This window comes from Diceros bicornis, chromosome 14 (genome assembly GCF_020826845.1).
Source record: "Diceros bicornis minor isolate mBicDic1 chromosome 14, mDicBic1.mat.cur, whole genome shotgun sequence".
Classification (NCBI taxonomy): domain Eukaryota; kingdom Metazoa; phylum Chordata; class Mammalia; order Perissodactyla; family Rhinocerotidae; genus Diceros; species Diceros bicornis.
In genome coordinates, this window is record NC_080753.1 from 19,072,226 (window position 1) to 19,098,695 (window position 26,470).

General features: G+C 41.3%; 1 protein-coding gene across 1 annotated transcript in view; it reads left to right on the forward strand.

Moving 5' to 3' along the window:
- Positions 1-16,081: 16,081 nt before the first annotated feature.
- The window catches only part of ADGRF1 (adhesion G protein-coupled receptor F1), a 41,967-nt gene continuing 31,578 nt past the window's right edge, over positions 16,082-26,470 (forward strand). The window contains exon 1 of the mRNA XM_058554196.1: positions 16,082-16,277. The gene's annotated coding sequence lies outside the window, so the exon portion shown is untranslated. The remainder of the gene's footprint in view (positions 16,278-26,470) is intronic.

A 26,470-nucleotide genomic window follows, 5' to 3' on the forward strand; every position in this document is an offset into this window, starting at 1 on the left:
GAGCGGAGAAGCTGGCTGTCTCTCCCAGAACCCTAAATGGCAGGGCCTGTCTAGTTCTTGCTGGTTGTTTCCTTTGAGACAGCAGCCAGAGGGAGGGGTGGGAGTTGAGGCAGAAAGGAAGAATAATGTTGTTTAACACTGCCCGGCTCAGCAGATGAAAGCCTGCAGGCCTTTGGCTGAAGATAGCACAGAAAGGGACAGGCAGAGTCAAACTTCAATCTTTTCTCATCATTGTTTTCTTCAGCGAACCACGGGCACTGCCCTGCTGGCAGCCTGGGTACTAGTGGCTGTTGGCTCATCACCTGGTGGGATAGAGATTCCAGATTCTGGAGGGATTGGAGGAAAGTAAAAACAACGTGTCCTGTTCACTCAGAGGGTATGGAGGCCTCTAGAATGGCCCAATGGACAGGTCACCTGGCTGCAGGGTGATGTACCCTCCCACACCCAGGGCCACATGTGCCAGGAGAATCCCACATCTGGAGCAGGAAGAGGTCTTACATTAGGATATGGTTCAGCTCTCTGACTTCAGCTAGGGAAAGCAGGATCCTGCCCATTTTACAGATAAAGCAACCAAGACCTGGCCTTACCGTAGGATATACAGCTACAAAGTAGATTGAAGGGGAATGAGGGGACGGTAGAAATGCAGGCTCTAGTCCTCTCTGGTTCCATCCTGGGAACACTGGCAACCTGGCCAGCCTGGACCAGCATGAGCCACACTGTGGAAATAGTGCTTGCCTGTCTGCCCCTTACCCACCCAATCCCTCCACATGCCACCACCTCCTTTTCAGGAGTTGCCAGCATCTAATAAGCCTATTATCCAAGGATTAAGTTTGTGGTGTTAATTATTTAGGTGAAGTCATTCCCATCAGGGCTGGAGTACTTGGAGAGAAAGTAGCCATGGAGAAGAGAACTTGACTCAGGCTTTAAAGTTTTCATCGGATTTGATGAGATGGAGAAGAGGGAAATGGACATTCCAGGAAGCTACTTTTGTTAAAAAGCATTTGTTATACGCTGGTCATTAGCAAAGCACTCTACATACATTATCCCATTTAATCTTCACAGCAACCTTATGAGGCAGGCATGAATTGTTCTAGGCTTATGGAAGAGGCTTGCGGGGTGCAATACCTCTTCAGCATCATCAGCTCATTAAGTGGAATTGGATTCAAACTCAGCAGTTGTCCCCCTGAGACCTTATTCTTAACCCCTGCACTGTACTGCTTCATGTGGTGCCATAAGAGAGACAAGAGGGTGTCCTGAGAAGAAATGGGGAGTGGAGTTTGATTGACAGAATGGGTGCAATTTACACACATTTTCTGTGGTCGGACATGGCTTAGGTGCTCAGCGCTCCCTTGGGCATCTGCTGCTCTAACACTTAGCCATTATACTAATGTTATAGAAAACCCTGCTGTAACAGTAGAAATGGAGTCCCCCAAATTCATTTTCATGTGATACAGGGTCAGCTCACTGGGAGGTTAATGAAATGACCTGGATGAGTCTGCTCATCACCAGTCTTATTAGACCCAAACTCCTGTTATTATAGGTGAGGTGGTGTCACTACTACTGTTTGTCCTTTGTTAATCTGTATGTTCCCTGAGGGTGGAGACGGCTAGCATCTAGCTCAGTTAAATCCCTCAGTAATTGAAGGAAAACTGTCCTGCCCCTCAGTCCTCTCCATTGGCTCTCAAGTTTAGTTAATTAAATGAAGTTATTATGTGGTAATCATTTTACAATTTTTACATATATCAAATCATCATATTGTATACCTTAAACTTACACAATGCTGTATGTCAATTATATCTCAGTAAAGCTGGAAAAAAGAAAAATTTACTTTCAGCCATACGATTCTGAGTAGAGTTTCCAAGAAGCTAGACTCAAGTCCTCCATTGTCTCCTTCTCAAATGGTCAAACTCTTTTTAAGAATTTAAAGCAGTAATTTGAATTTGGTGGTCTAGTAGTTACGATTCGGTGCTCCCACTGCTGCAGCCCTGGTTCATTTTCCTGTCAAGGGACCACATCATCCATCTGTTGGTTGTCATACTGTGGCAGCTGCATGTTGCTGTGATGCTGAAAGCCATGCCGTGGGTATTTCAAACACCAGCAGAGTCACCCATGGTGGACAGGTTTCAGCCGAGCTTCCAGACTAAGATAGACTAGGACCTAGCCACCCACTTCTGAAAACAATGGCCATGAAAACCCTGTGAAGAGCAGTGGAACATTGTCTGATACAGCATTGAAAGGTGAGAGAATGGTGCAAAAAGACTGGGGCAGGGCTCCTCTCTGCTGTCCCCAGAGTCACTAGGAGTCGGAATTGACTCCACTGACAACAAAAATCTTGAATTTGTGTTCTGGAACCCAAATAAAACCTCTGTAGTGACATTTCTTTTAACGAATAGGTCCAGAAGCTTTTGTGCATTGCACGTTTTGGAGGGGAGCTTCATCCTTTGAAATGTCCCAAGACTTCTTATAAAGTTTGCTTTAAACCGTATACTTAAGGTCTTGTGACTTCCAAATTTGGATAGAGGGTCACTAAGGCATGATTTAAAGATAAACGATGAAAAGCTCAGGAACCCAAGGTGGACAGACCTGATTTCCAGAGTCAGCTTTTCCACTGTTGTGTGACCTTGGGTGAGCTGGCTAACCTTTCAAAGCCTTGGTTTCATCATTATAAAATGGAGGAAAAAATAGAACCCATCATAGGTGGTGGTTGTGAAATTTAATTGAGACAATACATGCAAAGTATTTCCTGGCGTGAGTAAGTGTTCCATAAATATGAAATCAGGAATGAAATAAATTAGTGGAACTGCCTCAGTTATTTCCATTCAAAGGCTATTTGTGTCTCCTAGGAAGGAGTAGGTGGCAGGGGGGATGGTGGGTGGAGGAACTATTGTGGTTTGTTTGTTGTGGGACAAAAGCATGGAAAAGCTGCTTCAACAGGTTCCATGAGTCAGTGGGGAAATTGCACAGGTATTGTTATGCCTGAAGGAAATCCACTGCCCCCCACCCCACCCTGACCTCCCTGCCCCGAGAAAGGTAGACACTCACATTTTCTCTGAAGGGCGGTTCTCCTTGTTTCTTAGTATAGAAGCCTGTTGTGTGAATCATTACACCTCTTTCCCAAAGACTACCCAAAATAGTCTACCCTCAGCAGAAAGCTTCTTTTCTTTTCCTTGGATTTTGTTTCTTGTATCTAGTGTGCAAGCCAACACCGTAAAGAGCCCTGATGACTAGAACAACTGTTATTAGTAACTATCAGTGTATTCCCCATTCCTAAGTGTTTACTCTAAAAAGATTTTGCCCTTGGAGACCTCTACGAATGTAGGGTCATGTAAACACAGTGATGATGCTCAATGAGTGAGCCTGAAGGGTCCAGACATTGTTTTAACTAGTCAGAGTTGTTGGGGTCAGTTGGATGTAGTACGGGGCTCTCCATGTGTTGTGCGTCCAAGTACCTGACATCTACCAAGGTCGTAGGAGTCATCTGTGGGATCAGTGGCTAAGGTGATTCAGGTGAAGGGCCAGAAATTTTCCATACCTTTGACAAAGGATGGTAGGCTCTTCATCTACTGATGGCTTCTGTGTAATGCCTAACTCCTCATTGATTTTTATCTATTTCTGGTTGGTTGAATAGATGAGTCTCAACTAAATAGTACAATTTTATGATTTTTCAGGAATGTAGTAGACGTCATGTGGAGCCCTGTAAGAACAGCATGAAAAATCTAGAACCATGGATGAGAGAACTCTGGGCTGGACAGTCTATGGCTGGTGAGCTTGGTGTCACGGTTAACTTTATGTGTCAAATTGGCTGGGACACAGGGTCCCCAGATATTTGGTCAAACAATATTCTGAGTGTGTCTGTGAGAGTGTTTTTGGGTGAGATTGACATTTGAACTAGTAGACTGAATAAAGCAGATTGCCATCTCTAATGTGAGTGACCCTCATCCAATCAGTTGAAGGCCTGAATAGAGCAAAAACACCGACCCTCCTGTGACTAGGGAGAGCATCACCTGCCTGGTTGATTGAGCTGGGATATTGGTCTTTTCCAGCCTTTAGACTTGGACTAATACATCTGTTTTTCTTGGGTCTTGAGCCTGTGGGCTTTCAGACTCCAACTACACATTGGCTTTCCTGGGTCTCCAGCTTGCCAACGGCAGATCTTGGACTTCTCGGCCTCTGTAGTCGTGTGAGCCAATTCCTTATAGTAAGTCTTTCTATCTATATAGATATATACATATATCCCATTGGTCCTGTTTCTGTGGAGAAATGTGACTAAAACACTTGGTAAATTTTTTTTTTTTTTTGTGAGAAAGATCAGCCCTGAGCTAACATCCAATGCCAATCCTCCTCTTTTTGCTGAGCAAGATCGGCCCTCAGATAACATCTGTGCCCATCTTCCTCCACTTTATATGGGACACCGCCACAGCATGGCCTGACAAGTGGTGCATCGGTGCGCACCCAGGATCCGAACCGGGGCCGCCAGCAGTGGAGCACGCGCACTTAACTGCTACGCCACAGGGCTGGCCCCCAACATTTGGTAAATTAAACGTGCTTTTCTCTGGCCATCTTAGTATATTCAGACATTTTTCATGCCATGTAAATTTGTTTTCCCATGTTTAAGTAACTGCACCCGAAACACTGGCCTGCTGCCTGACTGTGAGCTGCTGTTATGTGAGGGAACTAGGAAAGCAAATACGGATTTACAGAGATAAATTTACACCTCCCCCTAAAATCCTCTAAATTTATGTGGATTTTTGTTTAAAAGTTTTTATTAGAAAGTTTCGTATATGATGAATTAACAGGTTAGGTCTCCAGCTTGCAAAGTCTAAGTGTGAGAATGTTTTTGATCAAATTTATGAGTAAAGGCTTACAGAATATGTGAAAGAAGCCCTAGGTTTGAGAATACTCTACGTAAAGAGTCTGCTTTGAGGTCTGAAAATTAAAGTTAAATCAAATTAAATAAAGTCTTTTAAAGAGGTTAGAATAACTTACATGAGATGCTGCTACATGCTGAAGACAAAATAAGTTCAGTGAAGGGTTAAAAATTTAATATATGATAGCACCATGATGATTTATTAAGATAAGTAGGAAGACCAAAAGTAGAGCCTCAGTCTCTGGCAGGTGATGTCATAGGACAAATTGGCTGTCCCATCTCATGTCCCTTTGTGCCAATTATGAAGTGAGAGAGGACTAGCAAGAGAAGGCATATCTTAAACTTTTAATCAAATTCTTATGTGAGGGCTGGCCCCATGGCTTAACGGTTAAGTGCGTGCGCTCTGCTACTGGTGGCCCGGCTTCGGATCCCGGGCGCGCACCAATGCACCGCTTCTCTGGACATGCTGAGGCGGCGTCCCACATACAGCAACTAGAAGGATGTACAACTATGACATGCAACTATCTACTGGGGCTTTGGGGAAAAAAAGGAGGATGATTGGCAATAGATGTTAGCTCAGAATTGGTCTTCCTCAGCAAAAAGGGGAGGATTGGCATGGATGGTTAGCTCAGGGCTGATCTTCCTCACACACACAAAAAAATCTTAAGTTATTGTGGTTATTTTTCTTCTTGTTGCTTTTATTGAATGTAAGCAGGAAATAGGCATTGGAAATGTTTATTGTAATGTCTGATATTGTTCTCAATTATTTTTATGCCTTAGTGCTGTTTCCCATGCAAAATTGTCAGCTCCTTACTTTCGGGACCTGGTGTACTTCTTATTGTGTCTCTGGCAGTACGTGGCATAGTGCTGGGCTCCATGCGTAGAGGCTCTCAGTGTACACTTGTTGAATAGAACTGAGGTTCTCAGTTCTATCTCACTAAAACAGGCACTGAGGCACTATAATCCAATGTAGGCAATGAGTGATGGAGATTGTTAGGAAGAGTACAGACTAAAACCAAGGAAAATAATACCTTGCATTTGTACAGCGTTGTCCTTCCACAGAGCCATCCTAGTTATATCTTTCAGGTCCAAGTGGCTTGCTAAAAGTGTTATGTATCTTCTAAGTAGTATTCCATTGTATGGCTATATCTGAATTTATTTGTCCCTTTACCTACTGATGGACATTTGGATTGTTTCCAGATTTGGGCTATTATGACTAAAGCTGCTATGAACATTGCATACAACTCTTCGTGTGGATACCCTATTTTCATTTCCCTTGGGTAAATATCTAGAAGTGTGATTGTTAGGTCACATGGTAAGTGTATATCTAATTTTATAAGAAATTTCCAAGCTGCTTTCTAAAGTGGTTGTATCATTTTACATCTCTACCAACAATGTATGAGTGTTCTAGCTGCTCAGCATCCTTGTCAACACTTTATATGGTTAGTCTGGAAGTTCTGGGCTATGTGTGGGGAAGACTATGCTGCACAATCAAAAATCTATAACCTAAGAATACATATGTATGCCCACTGTTAAAAGTTTTACTTGATAGAACAGTAAAACTTTTAACAGTTAATAACACGTGGATAATATTATACCTTACAGAAGTTAGACTCCAAGTTTCTTAGTTTGGATTTTCTTACTCATCACTTGCAGTACCCTGCCCCTACCAGGCCCTTACAAGGGAGAGTGACTGCCAAAGTGAGGAAGAGGTGGAAAGGAGAGGGAAGGAAAATGGATAACCAGATAGATTGACAATTGCGCGTGCTCTGACCCTGTTTAAATTTCAGGCCATAAAGAGGGGCAGCAACAATTGTAAGTAGCCTCAGCAGAACAACCAGTGCAAAAATGCATGTATTCTATTTGTCTCCCTGTCTTCTTTCCTCCCTCTCTTTTCTTTTTTCTTTTTGTGAGGAAGATCAGCCCTGAGCTAACATCCATGCTAATCCTCCTGTTTTTGCTGAGGAAGACCAGCTCTGAGCTAACATCTATTGCCAATCCTCCTCCTTTTTTGTCCCCTTTTTCTCCCCAAAGCCCCAGTAGATAGTTGTATGTCATAGTTGCACATCCTTCTAGTTGCTGTATGTGGGACTCAGTCTCAGCATGGCTGGACAAGCAGCACCTCGGTGCTCACCCGGGATCCGAACCCCGGCTGCCAGTAGCGGAGCGCGTGCACTTAACCGCTAAGCCACGGCCGCTAAGAAACGGCCAGCTCCCTCCCGTTTCTTTATAAAAGAAATTCACTCCTCTTTAAAGGTGTTTCTTTTGTCCATTTGTCCCAGAAGCTCCTCTTTGCAATTGCATGGTAAACTTGCAATGGAACATCATCCGGAGTGGAAATTTTTCTCAACATGAGGTTTAATTTTGTTTTGTATTTTAATGATACACGTGAGCATGCAGTCACACCCCGCAAGCCTTGGAATGTAACTGAGGAATCTTCTCTTGTGTTGTTTAGTAGATTTAGAAAGATTTTGTCATATTGGTCTTGTATATTTGTTAGGATTACTCTTTAATATTTTATTTGAACAAGTCAAAAACCAAGCCATATTCTTAGGGGAACTCAACATTCAAAAGACATTAATTATCCCCAAATTTGTCTATACATTTAACTCAATCTCAAAAAATATATCAATACATTTTTTGGGGCGTTTGTGTGTGTGGGGAGAACCAGACAAGCTGATTCTAAAGTTTATATGGAAAAATTATTAAATGACAATGGAAAGAAAAATTCTTAGAAGGAAGAATGATGAGGAAGAATTATTATATTAGATATGAAAATGTATTATGAAGCTTCAGCAAATAGTGTTGAGCTGGTGCTTGAGTAGACACAGATGAATGAAAAGAATACAAAGTCCATAAATAGACCCAAAGAAACATGGGAATTGAATATTTGATAAAGATGACATCTCAAATCAACGAGGAAAAGACAGATTATTCAGTCAATGGTGTTGGAACAAATGGGTGGATAACTGAAAAAACAGTTACTAGCATGCTTAAGTTGCTATCAGCTAGTTTAGACTATGTATTCCAAGGAAAAATGGCTAGTTCTCAAGTAGGAGTGAAAGGGAAAAAAATAAGAACAAAAATTTGAGAACCTGCCAGACAGAAGATGCAACTAATTCCTGCCTCTAATTAGTAAAATATAAAACCAAGGTAGCCTTTGAGTGATCAAGGCCAATTACAACTAAGCCTCATGACAAGGAGCAAGTCAAGGGTATGACCACCAAAACCTTTTGCTTAAATATCTGGAATGATTAAAGTGGTTCTAAGTAAATCCTTTCATTTGGTCAAAATTGCTCAGGGAAAAGAGACCAAAGGTGTGGCTCTCCCACCGAAGCCTGATACACTCAAGGTACCTGCCTGGAAAAGAATTGGGAACATAGCTATTGGCACATAAAGTTAATTGGAAAGAAATAGATAAAAAGTCAACCATGTTTTTAAGAGAGTTGCACTGTCAAGAGAGCCACTAGTTGTGCTAAAAGGAATTCTAACTTCTCTGCCCAAAGCCACAAGCTTGTTCAGCATATTATCTGCCATCCAAGTTCTCATAACTGTTTTACTGTGTTGCATAGATCGCTTCCATTCTAGTCTCCTATAACAGTTTTCTTGCTGCCCATCAGTCAGACCACAAACACACACCACATATTTTCAGGTTTCTCTTATGGAAGCTTTTGCCCCACTCTTGGCACCAATTTCCCTCTTAGTCAGCTTAAGGCAAGTTACATGGTAGTAACAATTTCAGAATTTCAATTACGTAAAACAAAAAAGGTTTGTGTTTTGTGCAGAAAACGTATTTTAAACAAATGCAATCCCCCACACCTATTGATGGACTTTTATGTTGCTTCCAATCTTCACATATTACAAATAATTCTGCATTGGATATATTTGTATGGATATCATTTTGCACAAGAGCAAGTATATCTGTAGGGTATATTTCTAGAAAATAGAATTGCTAGGTCAATGGATATATACATTTAAAAATTTGATAGAGACACTGATTTATGCTCTCACTAGCTATATACAAGACGGCCTGTTTCTGCCCACCAGCCGCAATAGTATCAACACTTTTAATCTTTGCCAATTGAGACGTGAAAAATAGTATTTTATCAATGTTTTATTCTTCATGTTTCAAGTTATTATTAGAATTTTCCTTGTTTTTCACATATTTCAGAACTATTTTTATCTGTTTTTTCTTGCTTATTAATATCCGTTTGTCCATGTGTCTCTTTGGTTGTGTTAAAAAATGACGAAAGAAGACAATTTAGGTCATACAAATAAACTTCATTTAACACTTCATGAAGTGATCAATTTCTATTTGGAGAACTGCAAAATGGGGCAGAAGGCAGGAAGCTTCTATGGGATAAAGAACAAGGAAGAGACAAATATAAAATATCTGATGGGCTAGGATCACATACTCCACCTTGCCTGGGGTGAGAAGTAACAAGGAAGTAAGTATAGAGCCCAGGGTTAGCTTGGCATTTGGGGATTGGCTGACCGGATATACTGCATTTCTGGTCAAGGGAACATTTACAGGGACATGAAAATATCTAATTTTCAGTTGCTGATGTGGCACCCCGTGCAGGGGCAGCTCCATCTTGGGCCTAGAAAGTTATTTCAACAGTTGTGTCTTTTTCTTATTGATTTACAAGAACTGTTTACATATTCAAGAAGTCATTTATGATATAAATTGAAAATATTTTTCCAGGTAATTATTTATTTATTTATTTTAAATGTTTTATTTATTTATTCTTTCCCCCAAAGCCGCAGTAGATAGCTGTATGTTATAGATACAAATCCTTCTATTTGCTGTACGTGGGACGCGACCTCAGCATGGCCTGAGAAGCGGTGCATCAGTGTGCGCCTGGGATCCGAACCTGGGCCGCCAGCAGCAGAGTGCATGCACTTAACCGTTAAGCCACGAGGCCGGCCCCAGGTAATTATTTATATTTAGATGCCGTTCATTGTATTTTTTGCCGTGAAGAATTTTTTTTCCCTTTTTTTTGTAGTCAAATACCAGTTTTTTCTTTTTCTGATGTCTGGGTTATGCTCTTATTTAGAAAGGCCTTTGTTATTAAATCAACAAATTATTTAGAGTGCAACAGCAACAACTCCCTTGCATTTTTTTTAGTATCTTTATAGTTTCGTATTTTGTTTTAAAATTTTCAATCCAGATGAAATTAATTTTAGTGTAAGGTGTGAGAGAAAGATATGTATTTATCCAATCTCTAACTGGGAACAGTGGGCAGCTTTGTCGGTGATGATTTATTGGCTGTAGAACAAGGGCAGTAGGAGGAATTTTTCGATGAACATATTTTTGTAATTTTGAGTTTTGTACCCTGTTCATGTGAAATCTACCCAAAATTCACTGAAATAAGTAAATTCTTGGCTGTTAAGAAAAAAAAAAAAAAAAGGCTGACAACCTCTGCCCACCTCAGTTTAATATCACCCTGCAGGAATATGGAAATAGTGTTGCCAGATCTTCCCATTTTTCAAAAGAAGTCAAAATCTGGACTTTCATGTGAAATCGCCTGATGTTTAAATGTTAGCAACTATTTCAAAGTTTGAAAAACATTGCATGGGCCAAGCGAAACACATCTGCAGGCCAGATGGGCCCAAGAGGGTGCCGGCTTGAGACAAGCGGTTTAGACATCTCTTCCTCTCAGCCTCAAAGATTCATCGAAGCGCCTTCTCTATGGGCTGCCATACCATGGTGTGGTCAGCCCTTATCACAATGATTTCAACTGATTGTTGGTGGCCTAGTCTTTCTATTAAGCAATAGGATCCTTGAAGGCTGTGTTATAGATTATGAGGTCCCCAAGGCCTAGCACAGGGTCTTGCACCTAGTAGACAGTTAATATGAATGCTTGTTGAATGAATAAATGAACTCTGCAGCAGGTAGAAGCCCTACCAAACATCTGGATGAAGTAGTTCAGGGTCTCAGAGGTTACCTCGTTTAGACCACTCCCTCTTTCTCCCCTCTCCCTGCCAAGTCCTCCAGTGCACCCTCACAGCAACTAAATCATTGCACCTACAGTGATTTTGTAAACAGGTGGCCTCCTCCACATTGTGAATTTTGGCCACTAGATGTCTCCCTTTGCTTAAAGGATATTCTGCAGCCTTGGGGTCAATTTGCAGTTTACTCAACAGAAACAACACTTAAGCAAAAAAGAATGTCTTAATCTCAGGCCACATCTTCTTCAGATGTTTGTCCTCAGGAGGAAGTTGAGAACAGCCACAAAGTCAAAGTGCCCAGGGATGGAATCAGATTTATTTTGTTCTAGAAGAGCTTGTCATCCACAGGAATGCACCCTTGGGGCACCGAGTGGCAGTCTGTTGGGTTTTAGCCTCTAACCCAGCAGATCCGTGACTGTTCTCCAGAAGCCTTGTTTGTGTTACTTTTCTCTGCTGCTTTAGGTCAGTGCAGAAATATGTCTTGCTATTAAGGGTCTGGGACTCTAACCTGCATAGTAAAAGCAGGATTCTTGTAAACTGTGTCAGGTTAAACTTCCCTACTGAGGCTGCCCTGATCCAGTGTGAATTCCTACACATCAAATGAACACAGGAGATGTGCTTCGGTGCTTGTGGTTGTGCCTTCTGTGGGACCCTAGGAGCATCTGCTGAGCATGAGAGGTGGGCTGCTTGGTTCTGTATAATTCTTATTTTAAAGACAGGCAGAGTGAGAGAAAAACCAAAAAAGCTCATTACTTTTATAGCCCATATCTTTCTTTTCTCAGTGTCATCTCTGATATTCATATACTGTACTTTCTGAATTGATTAAAGGCAATGGACGGAATCTTGCCTGGATCTGTTCAATTTACCCAGGGCCTTGAATTTAGTGATGCCTGAAGTTTACTTGTTGAATGAAACAGAAATATGGATCCCGTAGGGCTTCGGTGGCTCTCCAGTTTATTACGGAAGGATCGGATGATAAGAATGCAGTCTCGTTAGTGCCAGAGACATAACCTTGGCTTTGCCTTTTCTTTGGTTATTTTGCAAGGGTTGGATCCTTCTATTCGCCCACGTCATTGTCTTTGAGAAGCAGTAGAGTATAGGTTAAGAAAACAGACTTTGAAGGCAGTTGGTGCCCTGGCCCACCGTTTACTTAACTGTTCTGTCCCTCGATTTCCTCATCTATAAAATGGGGATGAGTGGTAACTGCCTCACAGGTTGCTGGGAGCACATGGAAACTGCTCAGAACGGTACTTGGAACTTAAGTGCTCAGTAAATGTGAGCTGATTCTAAGTGCTTCATGGTTCATCTCGTCCTCTAATTTGCTCCCCTGCTCATAGATTGTTACACTTGTCTCTGATATGGGTAGGAAAAGATTGCCTACACTTCTGTGAACTGTCCCTTTGTTTATTTGAATGTCCTTTATTTTAATGCTAAATCGCAATACGATTATTATGCAATGCCACTGCCCCCACCCAAAACAGTTTCTCATGAGTCACATGGACCAAGCTTTGTCCTCAAATAGTCCAATAATTCCCACCCACCTCTCTTTCAAGTCCTAGTTCTGAGAGTTAAGAGATTACATTGGTTTTGATTGTCTTATCATATTAGGAAAACCTCACTATAATTTACATTTTGCACTCAACTCTCCCCCTCTTTATTCCTCCTTTCAGGTTTATTTTAAATTATTCCTTAAATATTTTTTATTGCATTTAGCCACTTCACAATGCTGGAATAAAGTCACCTGAGGGCCGGCCCCGTGGCTTGGCGGTTAGGTGCGTGCGCTCCGCTGCTGGTGGCCTGGGTTCGGATCCCAGGCGCGCACCAACGCACCACTTCTCCGGCCTTGCTAAGGCCGTGTCCCACATACAGCAACTGGAAGAATGTGCAGCTATGACATACAACTATCTACTGGGGCTTTGGGGGAAATAAATAAATAAATAAATAAAATCTTTAAAGCCACCTGAAACAGCCCAGGGCTGATCACACCCTTGAATCCCCAAATCATTCAAGGTGGGATCTGAGCTTCTTCGGAGTTCAAAGAATGTCCAGCACTTCTGATGGATGGACACTGCCATCCAGGGTCTATCTGCTCTGGGTGGGATCATGTCCTCCCCAGCTGCTCCCGCTGATCTGTCTAATTCAGATACTGCCTCACACCCTGGAGCTGCTCAGGGAAAGTTTGGTGACGTGATAAGGTTTAGATACTAGTTCCAATAACATCATCATGTTTGCCAGTTCCTTTCTCCGGGACCTCAGGTTTGTTGCTGTTTATTCATGTGACTCTGCTCTTTTGCTGGGAAATTGAGCCATCAGACTGTTCATGAAACCAACACAAACAAACAGATGAAATTAGAAGGCTTGAGCTCTTCCTCAGCCCTAGATCTTCCTTCTTGTTCTTCTTCTGGCGTTTGTAGGATCCTGGGCCTGGCCAAGCCAAGGAAGCTCTGTGATCAAGATCACCAGAGAAAGAAATGTAAAGTAGACCAGATGGACCAAAACACATTTGTTTAGCTGCCTTCATACACTGTGGTGAACTCCTTGTTCCTGCTTCATAGGTGAGTTAGTGTGAGATTTTGTGGCAGAAGGAACACTACGATCACACTGTAGGAGCAATACTTCCTTAGCTCTGCCTTCCAGAAGGTTATCTTTTCTGGGGCTCATAACAATGATATGTCACAGTGCAGCCCCAGTGCTCAAATGCATGCTGCTTCCTTTTGCTCTCTGTCCTGTGCAGGGCCTGGGAGCTCCACAACCTAACCAGGAAGTATTGAGGAATTCAGCATACATGCTTTAACAGATTATTAGGAGGGAACTAGAAGGGGTGAGTAAGTGGCTTATTGGTGAGTCATCAGTAATTCAAAAGCACACCCTATTTGTGAAACAACCTAAATATTGGGCATACTATGATCTCCTTCTGTTAAATATGGAATTAATGAATTATGAAATTCGTCCATTTGTTTGGATTCAGATTTTCCCCAAAACCAATATTCTCATGAAATCATGGATGTCTACTTGTTGCCTAATTTTCTAGTATCTGCTAAAGTGTTTTTGATCTAAGAAGAAACTGTAGGGATCCCTTTGGCTCTGAGGGCCATACGCCAGTACCTAGGAAGTTGCTGGGCTTCAAGACACAGTGAACTGGAGGTGAGTAGTGGAGCTTCCATTTGACCTTCAAGCCCTTACCACATGAAGTTCCACACTGATTGGCCATTTTGTATGCCCTTCCACTGCTTCCTTACTCCTCCTCCTCCTCACCCCCAACCAATTACTCCTAAGCAATTAGTACATTCTAGCCACCCTGATGGTTAAGATTTGGCGCTATCACTGCTACCATGGCCCGGGTTTGCTTCACAATCAGGGAACCACAGCACCCATCTCTTCAGTGTCAGACTGTGGTGGCTGTATGTCGCTGTGATGCTGAAAGCTATGCCACCAGGATTTCAAATACCAACAGGGTCACCCATGGTGGACAGATTTCAGCAGAGCTTCCAGACTAGATAGAGTAGTAAAAGGACCTGGCCACCTACTTCCAAAAAATTGGCCATGAAAACCCTGTGAATAGCAGCAGAGCATTGTCTGATACAGTGCGGGAAGGTGAGAGGATGGTGCAAAAATACTGGCAGTGTTCCTCCATGCTGTACACAGGGTCACTAGGAGTTGAAGTCAACTTGATGGCACCATCAGCAACAAAAAATTTGTAGATTATTAGTCTCATTTTATAAACACATTCCCACTAGGGTGGCTTATCTGCACCTACATGCACTTGCATTTTAATACAGACAGTAGGAAAAGGGCAGCACTGAACTGAGAAGACAGCATCTACTCCTAGGACATCAGACATTGGATCAACCAAGTGAGAGTATATATTTCTAGAAGTCCTTGACTCTGTATTGAATGGAAATTTGGTCTCCACTTACAATTGATAGATTCTGAAAACAGTCAAAACTTTGCAGAAATGACACATGAGGAGAATAGAATTAAGTTGGCCAAATTATGAGATCAGCTCTATTCTGCCCAGGCTGGTAGGGGACAAAGGAGCAGTAATTGATGCCCTTGGATAATTGGGGGTTGTCAGAAAGGCCTCATTCTCTTGACAATTTTCCCATTGGACCAGATCCAGACATGATCATGAAGAGTTATGATATGGACCAATTGGTCCAGCTGGTGTTGGAAATAAGAGGGTCACATTGTATTTAGACATGCTTGGCACTAAAGGTCTTCAACATGAAATTATGGGCTCCAGTGTTATTGGGAATATTATTCACTCTAAAAAAGATATTTCTATTAGAATTTAGTGCTCCAAAGACCATTTTATTCTTGCTGAGAAGATGGATGCTTCCTCTTTTCTGACAATAAGAACAATGGGCCTGAGTAGCCTCCCCTTTTCTTTGACTGCTAGGAAGCTCTGTCTCAGAGTTAAGTTTCAAATTTACAAAACAGTGTAGATACTTCGTAGGTTTCTATTTGCATTCTATTTCTTCATTGACTCTCTTCTTTTACAGCTTCTCTTTTTATAATTCGTGTAGTTTATACAGAATTTTTATAGTTCTCATAGAATTAAAGAAATAGAAAAAAGAATTTCTGTTCTAATATCATTTTATTTTATGCATTAGCATTGTAAGCCACCTCAAGTCATTTGTAAATATGGAGTGTTAGTTTTCAAGTTGAGTGACTCCTTGGAAAGGAAAGAAACCTTTATTAAAGAAATTAATAAGGTTTAGCTTTAGGTTTTCTAAGGACAAAGTACATACTGAAAACATTCACCCTTGGCACACACATCATTGCTCTCTTTTGCCGTCCCCCTTTCCACGTTATCCCACTCAGAAGTCCGAGGTTCCTTTGGGAAAGTAGCAAGTTGATTCTTCAGACTTAAGTGAGAAAGTTGGAAAAGGAAAAATAATACCTACCCCTACCCCCACTCCACTGGAATTACCTCCCACTCTCCCAACTGGAGTTACGAATGAAGGGATGCATTCCTTCCGATTTATGGGGTATGACCCCGGATGTCCAGAGGCTGGACACGAAAGCCTGACAGAGTGGCATTTTGTAGCAAACTGATCTAGGACAGAAGTGTTCCGCATTCCTCTAGAGCACTGTTCTCCCATTTCCCTTCTGCGATTTCAGCAATTCGTCTCTGTTTGCTGGAAGAATCGTTAGGACTTGGTCTCTGCGCTCCTTCCTCTTACCAGGCCTGATATTGACTCGAGGGTGAGGGAGAGTCAGCAGAAAAATATTTCTCTTTTCCTTCTTGAAGGGGGTGTGTCCTGGGCTTGTCTGCTGCAAGGGCAGCGACGTGCACCAGAGTTGCTCATCAATCAGTGGACTGTATGCGTGCCAGTGAGCTGCCCTGGTTCAGATACTAAAATCGTCTTTCCAAGCAGCGTAAGAAGCGATTGAGCCACAAGTACACTGGAGGAAGGGCTCCCTCGGGCTGTGATGTGAAGAGGGGAATCACCAGGTAAGCCCAATAACTATGATTTGATTCCTTAGAAAGTGTATTACTATCACCAGTACTACCTGTTAAGTGGATATGTTTTCCCCTTCACATGGGGAAAACTCTGATTTCAATATTCTATTTTCTGAAGAAGATTAAATAAAGGAACAGAGAGTGGAAAAAGCAACGAGCAGTGACAACAGAGGTCAGCCTCTTGGTAACTATATAAATTGAGGTGATTCGCTGAGTCTCAAACTCCAGGTTTTCTGACTCAAAGCTCACTGTTCTCTCTATGGATCATAACACAGTACCCCCTATTCTTCGGGTGTGCCTGGGAGGCAGAGTGACTGAAATAATGAAGGCTCCACCAAGGATACTTGTTAAAAATATCTTCTCAAGGTTTCCACTAATTAGTAATATATTAGCCTTAGCAATCTCTTAAAATAAAAATATTCTTGAGAGGATTAAATTTACTTTCACTTTAGGATGAATTCATTTAAGCTTTGACTGAACCAGTATATGTCTGGGAAGTACTTCCCAGTTTAACTCCCTCCTTAGACTCTGAAAAATCCAAAAATTGGCCCTGAAAACCATCTCCTCTGCTCCTTGCCCCAAATAAATATAAAGCGACACTGTATTTTCTGACTGACAGGCCTTGAAAATTCTTAATTTTTCTTTTCCATTTTTTTCTTTTTCATGAAAAACCCACTTATGTAAACCTGATATCCTATGTAATCCACCCATGCCAGAGACTCCATGATGGAAAGTGATTGAAGGAGGTTTGGAAAGAAGGTCGAGGTGGGAGAGGAGTGGAGAAATGATAACTTTGTCTTTTTGATGGCCATACCCATCAAACTAAAGCTGATAGTTACACATATAGGCTGGAAATCATAGATATAAGACAGGTAACAAAAATAGGTAAAAATACATTCTAAAATTTATCAGAATATTAGAACAAGCCTTTTGTTATATTCTTATTTTCAATAATAAAACCACTAGTAATTATCCAATCATAACCAATATTAAAAACAATTTTACAACAATGACCACGTAGTACTTCCTTCCACTCTTAACAAATAGTATAACTTGGAGCAAATTATTTAGCTTTTCTTGCTCTAGTTACTTAATTTGCAAAACAGTAGAACTAAGCGTTAAGATTTAAAATGGGAGTGTACGTTCAGTTTTAGCAGCTCGAGTTGCAAACACTCCTATTTTGTGCACAGCCACAAGCTGATGTGAATTGTTGCTGACATGTGTGTCTTGCTTCTCTAAAAAGACCGTAAATTTCTTTAATTTTTTAAAGAACAAGGCAGGGTCCCCATTACAGTGTTTATCTTTTGTTGTGCTGAGGGGAAAGGGAGCATCATACGTTTATATCCATATACCCTTTGATATCATTCATTCCACAATTAGAAGAATGCAAATATCCTCTTAGAAAAGATAAATGAACACATTCATTCAAAGTGGGGTATAAGTGACTGATTTTAGCACTTTCGTTGGGAGCAAGTATGAACCGGAAGGAGCAAGAGGGTACTGGGGATTAAAGGGCATAACAGTGGTAGGGGTGCGTGTCACAAGGGTGAAAGACTCAGAAAGTGGACGAGCGGCATCCCCAGGACAAATGTCACTGAATTCTCTGTTTTGCTTAAGGCCACACCTTACGAAACTATGTTCTACCCAATCTAAAGATATGTATTTGCACTTTCAAAATCTCCTGCCTTGTTTTCTTTCTAAAGTTTTTTGGCAGGGGACACCCATAGCTACAGAGAAAGGGAAACCATGTTCCCAAACACATCAGGGATTCTCCTGGATTGTGTCTGAGCAGAGAAGTGCTCACAGGATGACAAGTTCTCCACGGTTCTGGACAGGATAGATATGCGGTCTTAATAGCTGTGAAAATAATCTAGAAACCTGGAGGGATAGTGCCAAGGTATATAGCATCATGGCCAGAAACATACACTCTCACATGCACGGTTGGTTCCAGCCTTGCTGAGTTCCACAACTGTAGTACACAAAACCAGCTGGGAGGGGAGGCCCTCTTACCACACTCTGTCCCCGACAAGCCACAGGTACTCTCATAGAGGCGCCTGCTCAATGGCAGATGAAAATCTGGGCTCTGACATGTTGAGGATGAAAGTCCATGAGAATTATTGTGTGACAGCGCCCTGGCGTTTCACAGAGTTATGGTAAATTCCCTGTGTGCAGTCAGTTGAATAAATAAAATGCAAAGAGGCGAAGAGCAATGAAGTATGTAGCCCTAAAACTGTGCAAAATAGAGTTTAATCTCGTTGATGAGGGTTATCAGGTCTTCATGGCGTCTCTGGGTCTCAGCACAAAAGTCAGTTTTTAATCTCCAGAGGCACAGAGATCTTGGAAACTCTAGTTTTTTGGTTCTGTTTTAAATACAATCTTTTAAAATAAAGTCTTTAAGGTAATTTTCTTATCATTTGCTTCTTTCTCAAAATTTTAAAAATCTGATCACAGAGTTCCTTTATTGTTTAGGGCTAAAAGCAGGCGTTTACTATAAATTTGTGGTGTTGGGACAGCTTGTCACAATGGAACAGATTCACACCTGCAAAGTTTTGGGTGAAGAGAATTTGTATTAAGCAGATTATATTTTCCATGAAAACCTTTCATACTTGTGTTTGTACTTCAGCCTAATTTTGCTTGAAGACTTTCCTACACTTAATCTCCCAGAGAATCAGGCTTATTATTTTTAGTAAGAAACTTAACGATATATTTCTTAGGCATATAACACTTTTCTATGTTGTTGACCAAGATATCGATTACGCAACTAACTAGTAAAAGAAAAGACACAGATAGCAGTAGAATTAAAATATAAGTCAGAATTTTATTATATGACAAGTTGGCCTTTAAAATTGATAAAGAATTATCGGGGTGGTATTCATAAAGAATCTTTTAGCCAAGAAACGTAGTTAGGATAACTGGTTATTCATTTGGAGGAAAATGAAAGTAAACCCCTACTTCATACTCAAACCTAAAATAACTCCAGAAGGACTGAAGATTTAGATGGATTTTTAAAAAACCTCAAGAAGTGTTAGAAGAAAATACAGAATATTTTTATAATTATAGACAAAAATTCTTAGCATGACCTCAAGTTTAAAATCTATAATGGAAAAGATTAACGGGCACAATTTCACTTACATTTTGAACTTTTATGTAGAACAAGACAACATAAAAAGTTGAAAGACCAAAGACAAATGATAAGCAAATATTTATAACACAAGTAGCAGACAAGATCTGATATCCATACTATACAAAGAGCTCCTAAGAAGCAGTCCTTAAGAAAATATGAACATTCCAATAGAAAAACTTAGAATAATGACTTAAACAGTCAAGCCAGAAAAAAATACAAATGGCCAATAAACATCTGAAAAAATGCTTAAAGACATGAAAATTAAAACAATTAGATAAAATTTTGCTTATCAGTTTGGCAAACATTAAAAAGATGTTGGGCCAGTGTGATATAACAGAATTTCTACGCCTTACCAGGGAGTGTAAACAAGTACAGATTAGAAGGGCAGTTTGGCCATCCCTATGAAAAGCAAAATGTATAAGCCTTCTGAAGCAGCACTTTCACTCTAGAAAGATCCTGGTTCGCCTGGAATTAAGGATACACAAGAGGAAGCTTAATAGAAGGAATGTCTGAGGGCAGATTGTAGGGGTCCAAATAACAAGTTTGCCACGATAACAAGTTTGACATAGCATGGAGCCTGGAAGTTTTCCGAGTATGGATTGACGTGACATTTGCAGGATGGGTGGAATGCCAGGCAACTGGTTCTATTTCTAGAAGAATCATTTGGTGAATATGATTGAAAAACTTGCCTTTACTTTTTAGGAAATTGTGATGAAGACACTGTTAATACGCATAGGGAAACTTAAAGAATGAGTGTTTTTTGGTAGATCTGAAACCATTAAGGTTTTCAGGATAAGTATTGAATGAGAAGTCAGATATCTGTTTTAGTCTTACTTAAAAATAGATCATCCAAGAAAAGTTTGTAACGTCTTTAATCCGACTGCTCACGTATGAAGACCCCACACAGCCTGTTTCTGTAGCTTCTTCCCAGTGGGCCTGATGAATTGTGTTTTCATCACTAGACTACTGAGTATCTTTAGACATTGATGACACTCACATTTGTTAGGAGGATAGCTTTGCAATATATATCCTTCTTTTTCCTTACCAAAGAGAGCTTATTTGTAAGGAACTCAGATGGAGATCAAAGTAACAATCATGACTTTATTAAAATCACGCCCCAAACAACAAAACGAACCGGCCCAGAGTCCAGGAGAAGTATTAGATTCTTTTGGGAGAGAAATTCAGGGAAGTAGTCGATAAACTTTTTTTATTTAAGATTTAGGCTTACCCTTCTCATTTTCCCAAGTGTGAAACGGAAATAATTCCCACTTAATTTACAAGATTGCCAAAATAATCAAATCAATACATATGAAAGCATTTTGTAAATTTGAAAGAATTATTCTTATTTCTTCTTTTTATGTAATTATCACCTCCCACAAGTGGTATTCAGGTACTTTCTCAAGTGAACAATCTAACAGGAAGCTCAAATTCTCTGGGGTTTACCCACTCTATGTAAGCAAAGTCAAGTGCGGAATATGAGAAATAAGCCTGACCTGGGGATTCCAGGAAGGCTGGGTCCCCATTGCTAATCTGAAGGCTTGGCTGGAAGAAAGAGCTTGGCACCTTCTCTGGAATGCCATTAATCATGCTTTAACAACTTGGTGGTAACTTCTGCTTCACCAAGAGTGACAGGAGAAAATGTTTAGTTACAAGGGGTTGGAATAGAGCCAACCCGTGAAGCTGGCAGTCAGGTTTTTTACAACGGAATTGAGAAGTATTAGGCGTTGCGCTAAGAACAACAAACCATCCTTGTATCCCACCTGCATGTGAGATACAAAGCACAGACCAAATGGACTTAAAAAAAGCCAGAGTCCTTGTTAGGAAGGAGCACACAGCTGGGCTAGGCTGACAGCACCTGCAACGGGAGAAATGCTCTCGAGCTGAAGTTCCAATGGGTGGCAAAGGACACACAGGCTTGTAAAAAATGTGTCTCAATTCTTGGATCAAAAAGGGTCAGACGAGGAGGTAGGGTCACAATCTGGGCTCTGCAGGGAGAGCCATTCATTGAAACATCAGAGGGTTTAAATAGGGACCCTGGAACAAAGAGACCCCAGCAACCCAGCAGTTGTTTTCAAAAGCGGGGCTGGGTCACTGCTTTTGGAGTTTTTCCTTGTGGATGGAGCTGCAAAGCACGAACACCCTGCGTGACTATGTTGTGAACAGCCAGTGCTGGGCACGGTGCCCGGGAAATAGGAGGCTCTCAAAGTACAGTTGGTGAACAGATTAAAGTTTAGCAGATTGGTAAAGTGTCCCGGGGCAGGGAAGACTGAGCTAAGTAATTTCCTTTGTCTCTCTCAGCCTTATAATTCCAGAATTCTTAAAAATCATCTCTCTCTTCCCAACCCAAGGACTTTTCTTAGGTCCTCAACCCATCTCAAAGAAGGCTCAAGAATTGTAATAACCACTTTGAAAAGAAAGTAGAAACAAAGCCCGGTAAAATCTTTCCCTTTAATCTTTCCAGGCTTAGATTTGAAGATGGACAGACATTAATGAAAAGAACAATTAAATAAATAGTCTATAAATAGAAACTGGGAAATGGGCATATAATAATAGAATCTGAATGTGAATGGATCTGAGCTCACCTTATTTTATCACTCATTTTATATAGGAGGAAACTGAGTCCGTTGAGGCTTTTTTTTTTTTAACTTTTTCAAGATCTAACAGACAAGAGACAAACCTGGGGTCAGGGTCTAATTCATCTGGGTCTCTTTCTACTAGGTTTATACAAGATAAACATACTAAAAACAAGCTAAAATACAAAATATATGTTTAAAATTTTACTGTGCACACATATTTATAGACACTCATTGAGATTTTAAATAACTTTAAATTATAGTCCTTCCAGAAAAAGTTTGTCTAGCCCAGAAAATTTACCAAATCTCCAAACAGTTTTCCAGATATGAAATTGGTTATCTTTTCTCTCCCCCACCTGTCTTTCCACCTGTCTTCTCTACTATTTCTGTCTACTTAAAGGAACACAAAGAAACTCTTCTCAAAGGCAGATGGCCCAAAGTTTCCTATGCAAAGACAGAGCTCAATGAAAATGTTACCAAAGACTTATAAAATAAGAGGTGAAATAAAAACAAGATTTTACAGGTCCTCTGGGTGTAAAACAATCAGTTCTTTTTGAGTCATGATTTTGTTCAGATCCTAGCTGAGATCTGTTCTTTCCATTAGTGTATGTGTGTGTATGTGTGTGCGTGTATTATGCATATGTACACATGTGAGTCCAAGACAGAGAGAAGGGAGACAACTCTATGGGAATTCTCCTATTTATAGAAGAAGAAACATGATCCCATAAATATTGATGCCAGGAAAGCAAACCAAGGGTTCAACTGTGCCTCAGATTAGATTGTTGTTAAAAATGCTGGAAAGCGTAGGTGTGAGCTGTTCCAACCATGCACCACTGTTGGTAAGGAGACAGCTGTTGACATAAATAAATGATACTTGGAGTCCATGAATACAGAACTGGAAGAATGGGGAGACAATGGACCACAGTCTCCAGAGGCGTAACAGCAAATTCTAGTATTGTTTTCTGCAAACTGAAGGACAGGGGTTATCAGGAATGAATTCACTTGGATGAATTCAGGGAAGTGAGGGGGGTTCTACCATGGCCAAGCCTTCCCACGGAAGCCAGTGCCAACACAGCTGTAGGTCAGGCATCACTGGCCCCAGCTGCCTCAGAGCGCGGTGCGATGTAAACACACATACTGTGATGACAACAGCTCCTTATCTGCGGCAAGGACAGACGATTCTGGGAATTTTTAAATAATTAAACCCTTCCAGCTTGGAAGGGAAGTACTGAAAATACCATGGGGTTTGCATCTAGTAAAGGCAAAGTTAAATGGGATATCAGATTCCACACCCCACCCCTCACCGCCCCACGGCATTTCTTGACATCCTCACTACTGAGGACTTGCCTTTGAGTCAGATAACTCGGTTACTATAAATACGTATTTTTATTACCTTGAGGCTGGGATCCCTCCATTTATACAGTGGTGGCCATCAACCCAGGAGCACCTTTTATTTGTTAAGTTAATTTGACTCAGAACTGAAGTCAAATTCTGACAAAATCTAACAAGTGACTATATAAACTGGTGGTGAGATTGAAATGCTAGTAATGCTTATGTTAATAGCTAACAAGAATTGAAGCTTATCACCTGCTGGTCATTGTTCTGGGTACTTGATATGCAAAACTCACTGAATTCTTGTAAGAACCTCTGAACTAGATACTATTTTCCCCATTTTATAGATGAATAAACTGAGGTATAGAAAGTCTAAGAAAATGTCAAAGAGCATCTAGTCGATAGATGTCAAAGCTGGGACCTGAGCCCTGGGCAGTCTAACTACACAGCCCATTTTGACCTATGTGCCTTGAGAGACTGTTTTCCCACCTTTGACTAGTTGTTGAATACAGGATGCCCAGTTAAGTTTGAATTTCAGAACAACAATAAATAATTCTGGACAGTGAATAGTGTCCCAAGTATGGTGTGGGGCATAATTACACTAAAAAATTATTCGTTATTTATCTGAAAACCAGTCTTTCAACTCTATCCCAGAAAGGGCTGTATGCACCGAGGAAGCAAAGAAAAAGTTTTGATTAGTTGGAGCTTGCATCCCAAACCCCAAAGAAGAATTCAAATGACAGGATTAACTTAGGTATAGAACTCGTTTTTCCCCAACCTAGAACCAATCCTGGTGGCCTAGTGATTAAGATTTGTGCCCTTGGGCCCAGATTTGTTTCCCAGTCAGGGAACCACACCACCCATCTGTTGGTTGTCATATTGTGGTGGCTGCATGTTGCTGTGATGCTGAAAGCTATGCCACCCGTATTGCAAATACCAGCGTGGTGGACAGGTTTCAGCGGAACTTCTAGACTAAGATAGACCAGGAAGGAGGACCTGGCCACCCACTTCTGAAAAAATTGGCCATGAAAACCCTGTGACTAGCAGTGGAGCATTGTCTGATACAGTGCCAGAAGGTGCGAAGAGGGTGCAAAAGGATCAGGCAGTGCTCTGCTCTGCGGTACACAGGGTCACTAGGAGTTGCAATCCGCTCAACAGCACTAGCAACAACAAAAAAGAACCAGTCTAGAACAACAGCTCTCAAAGCTACCTGAAGGTCAGTGTCAATTGGGTAGCTTTAATGACGCACGTGGCTGAGCCTGGCCTTTCTAAGATTTAGTAGGTTTAGGGTGGAATGAGGGCATCTGTGTCTTCTAATGAGCTCCTACATGTTTTCGTTTCTCCTCTTCTTCTTCTTCTTCCTCTTCTTCTTCCTTCTCTTCCTCCTCCTCCTCCTCTTTCCTTATAGTCCAGCTATTCAAGATTGGTATACAGAGCAGTGACTTGAAATCACTGGTCTGAAACCCTGACTATAAGTTACAGTTTACCATTTCTAGCAAACCCAAGGAGACAGCCCACAATCCACCCTCCAGTGTAGGAGGAAGAAGGAATAAAGAGGCCCGGAGTATGAGAGAGTTTTCTCACAATGCCCAAAGCTGTCACCCAGGCCTTCTTGAGCTGGGTTTGTAGCCTCAGGCCTGGACTCTGTGTGGGAGAAAGATTTTTCAGAGAGAGAGATTGAGAGAAAGAGCCATATGAGGGCCAGGCCTCCCACTTAGAAGCAGACCCTGGCTCAAGAGAGGATAGATCACACCCATATGCACTGAAACTCTTATGCACTTTGAAAGCTCTAGTGCTACAGACTATGGCCTGAGCAGTACCCAGGAATCCGTGTTAAAAGTCTCCTCTGGGTGCTGGCCCCGTGGCCCAGTGGTTAAGTTCATTGCACTCCACTTTGGTGGCCCAGGTTCGGTTCCCAGGCATGGACCTACACCACTCGTCAGTGGCCATGCTGTGGCGGCTACCCACATACAAAATAGAGGAAGATTGGCACAGATGTTAGCTCCCTCAAGCAAAAAAAAAAAAAAGAGGAAAGGTTTGCAATAGATGTTAGCTCAGGGTGAATCTTCCTCAACAACAACAACAAAAGTCTTCCCTGGAAGAGGACAAAAAGTGGGAAAGGGGCCGGAAAGAGCACAAGTTCTCTCTATAATGTGGCTGCCCTCCAGGAAGTATTGGGAGATCAATTTAGTGGGACACGACAATTTACCAATAAAAATGAAATAAAACAAAATGAATAGAAAATATCCAAGGGCATGTTTCAGAGAAAGCATTAGTTCTATCTCACAAAACTGTTCAGTTATTTACTCTCTCTCTATATATATATGCACACACACTCATACATTTTATTATTTGTGTGTGTGTGTGTATACTCATGTTATAAAACATATTTCTTTCTATGGGTCAAAAATGTTTGAAAAATACCACTCTAGAAGCAAATATCCATCACTTTTGGGAAGCAGAAAGCACAGGGCAGGGGGAATAAGACTCAGAGCAGAGAAGTTTTGGGAAGCAATATCTGGAGGAATGATCTGGAGCACAGGCTGCTCCCTTAAGAAAGTTAAAGCCACAGATTTAGGAGGAGTCTTGGCAAGTAGAAAGGGGGGGGGCATGTGAGGACCGCTCACCAAAGAGGAGAAGGTAAATCCAAAAGTTGATGTGTCCCGTTGCCTATTTTTCATACTTCCCTGGAAAGCCCTAGAAAGGGTCTCTACTGACATGTAGGCCACGTCTGTGGTAGTCATTTCCTGTCTCTACTGCCTTTCCCCTTTTCTTGTAGATCAGAGAGTAAAGCATGGGGCAGCACTGTTGGGGATGGCAGGGTTGGCATGAAGTTTGAAGTAGACCCAGGAAGGAGGTAGGGCAGGAAGGGGGCCCAGTTCTGCCTCTTCTGCACTGCCAATCAAGGGCACTTATCCAATGGTGGGCTGTTGAGTTTGGGAATCCTAGTGCTTCATCTTTTCCTATGGAGGTGTGAAAGGAGTGTGGAGAGGCCATAGGGAAGTATTCCTTCATGTTCTGTCAATATTGTCCAATAAAAGGTTTTTCTAAATTGCAGTAAAAAAAACCCACACAGCATAAAATATACCATCTTAACCATTTTTAAGTTTACAAGTTCCATAGTGTTAAGTATATTCACATTGTTGTGCACCAGA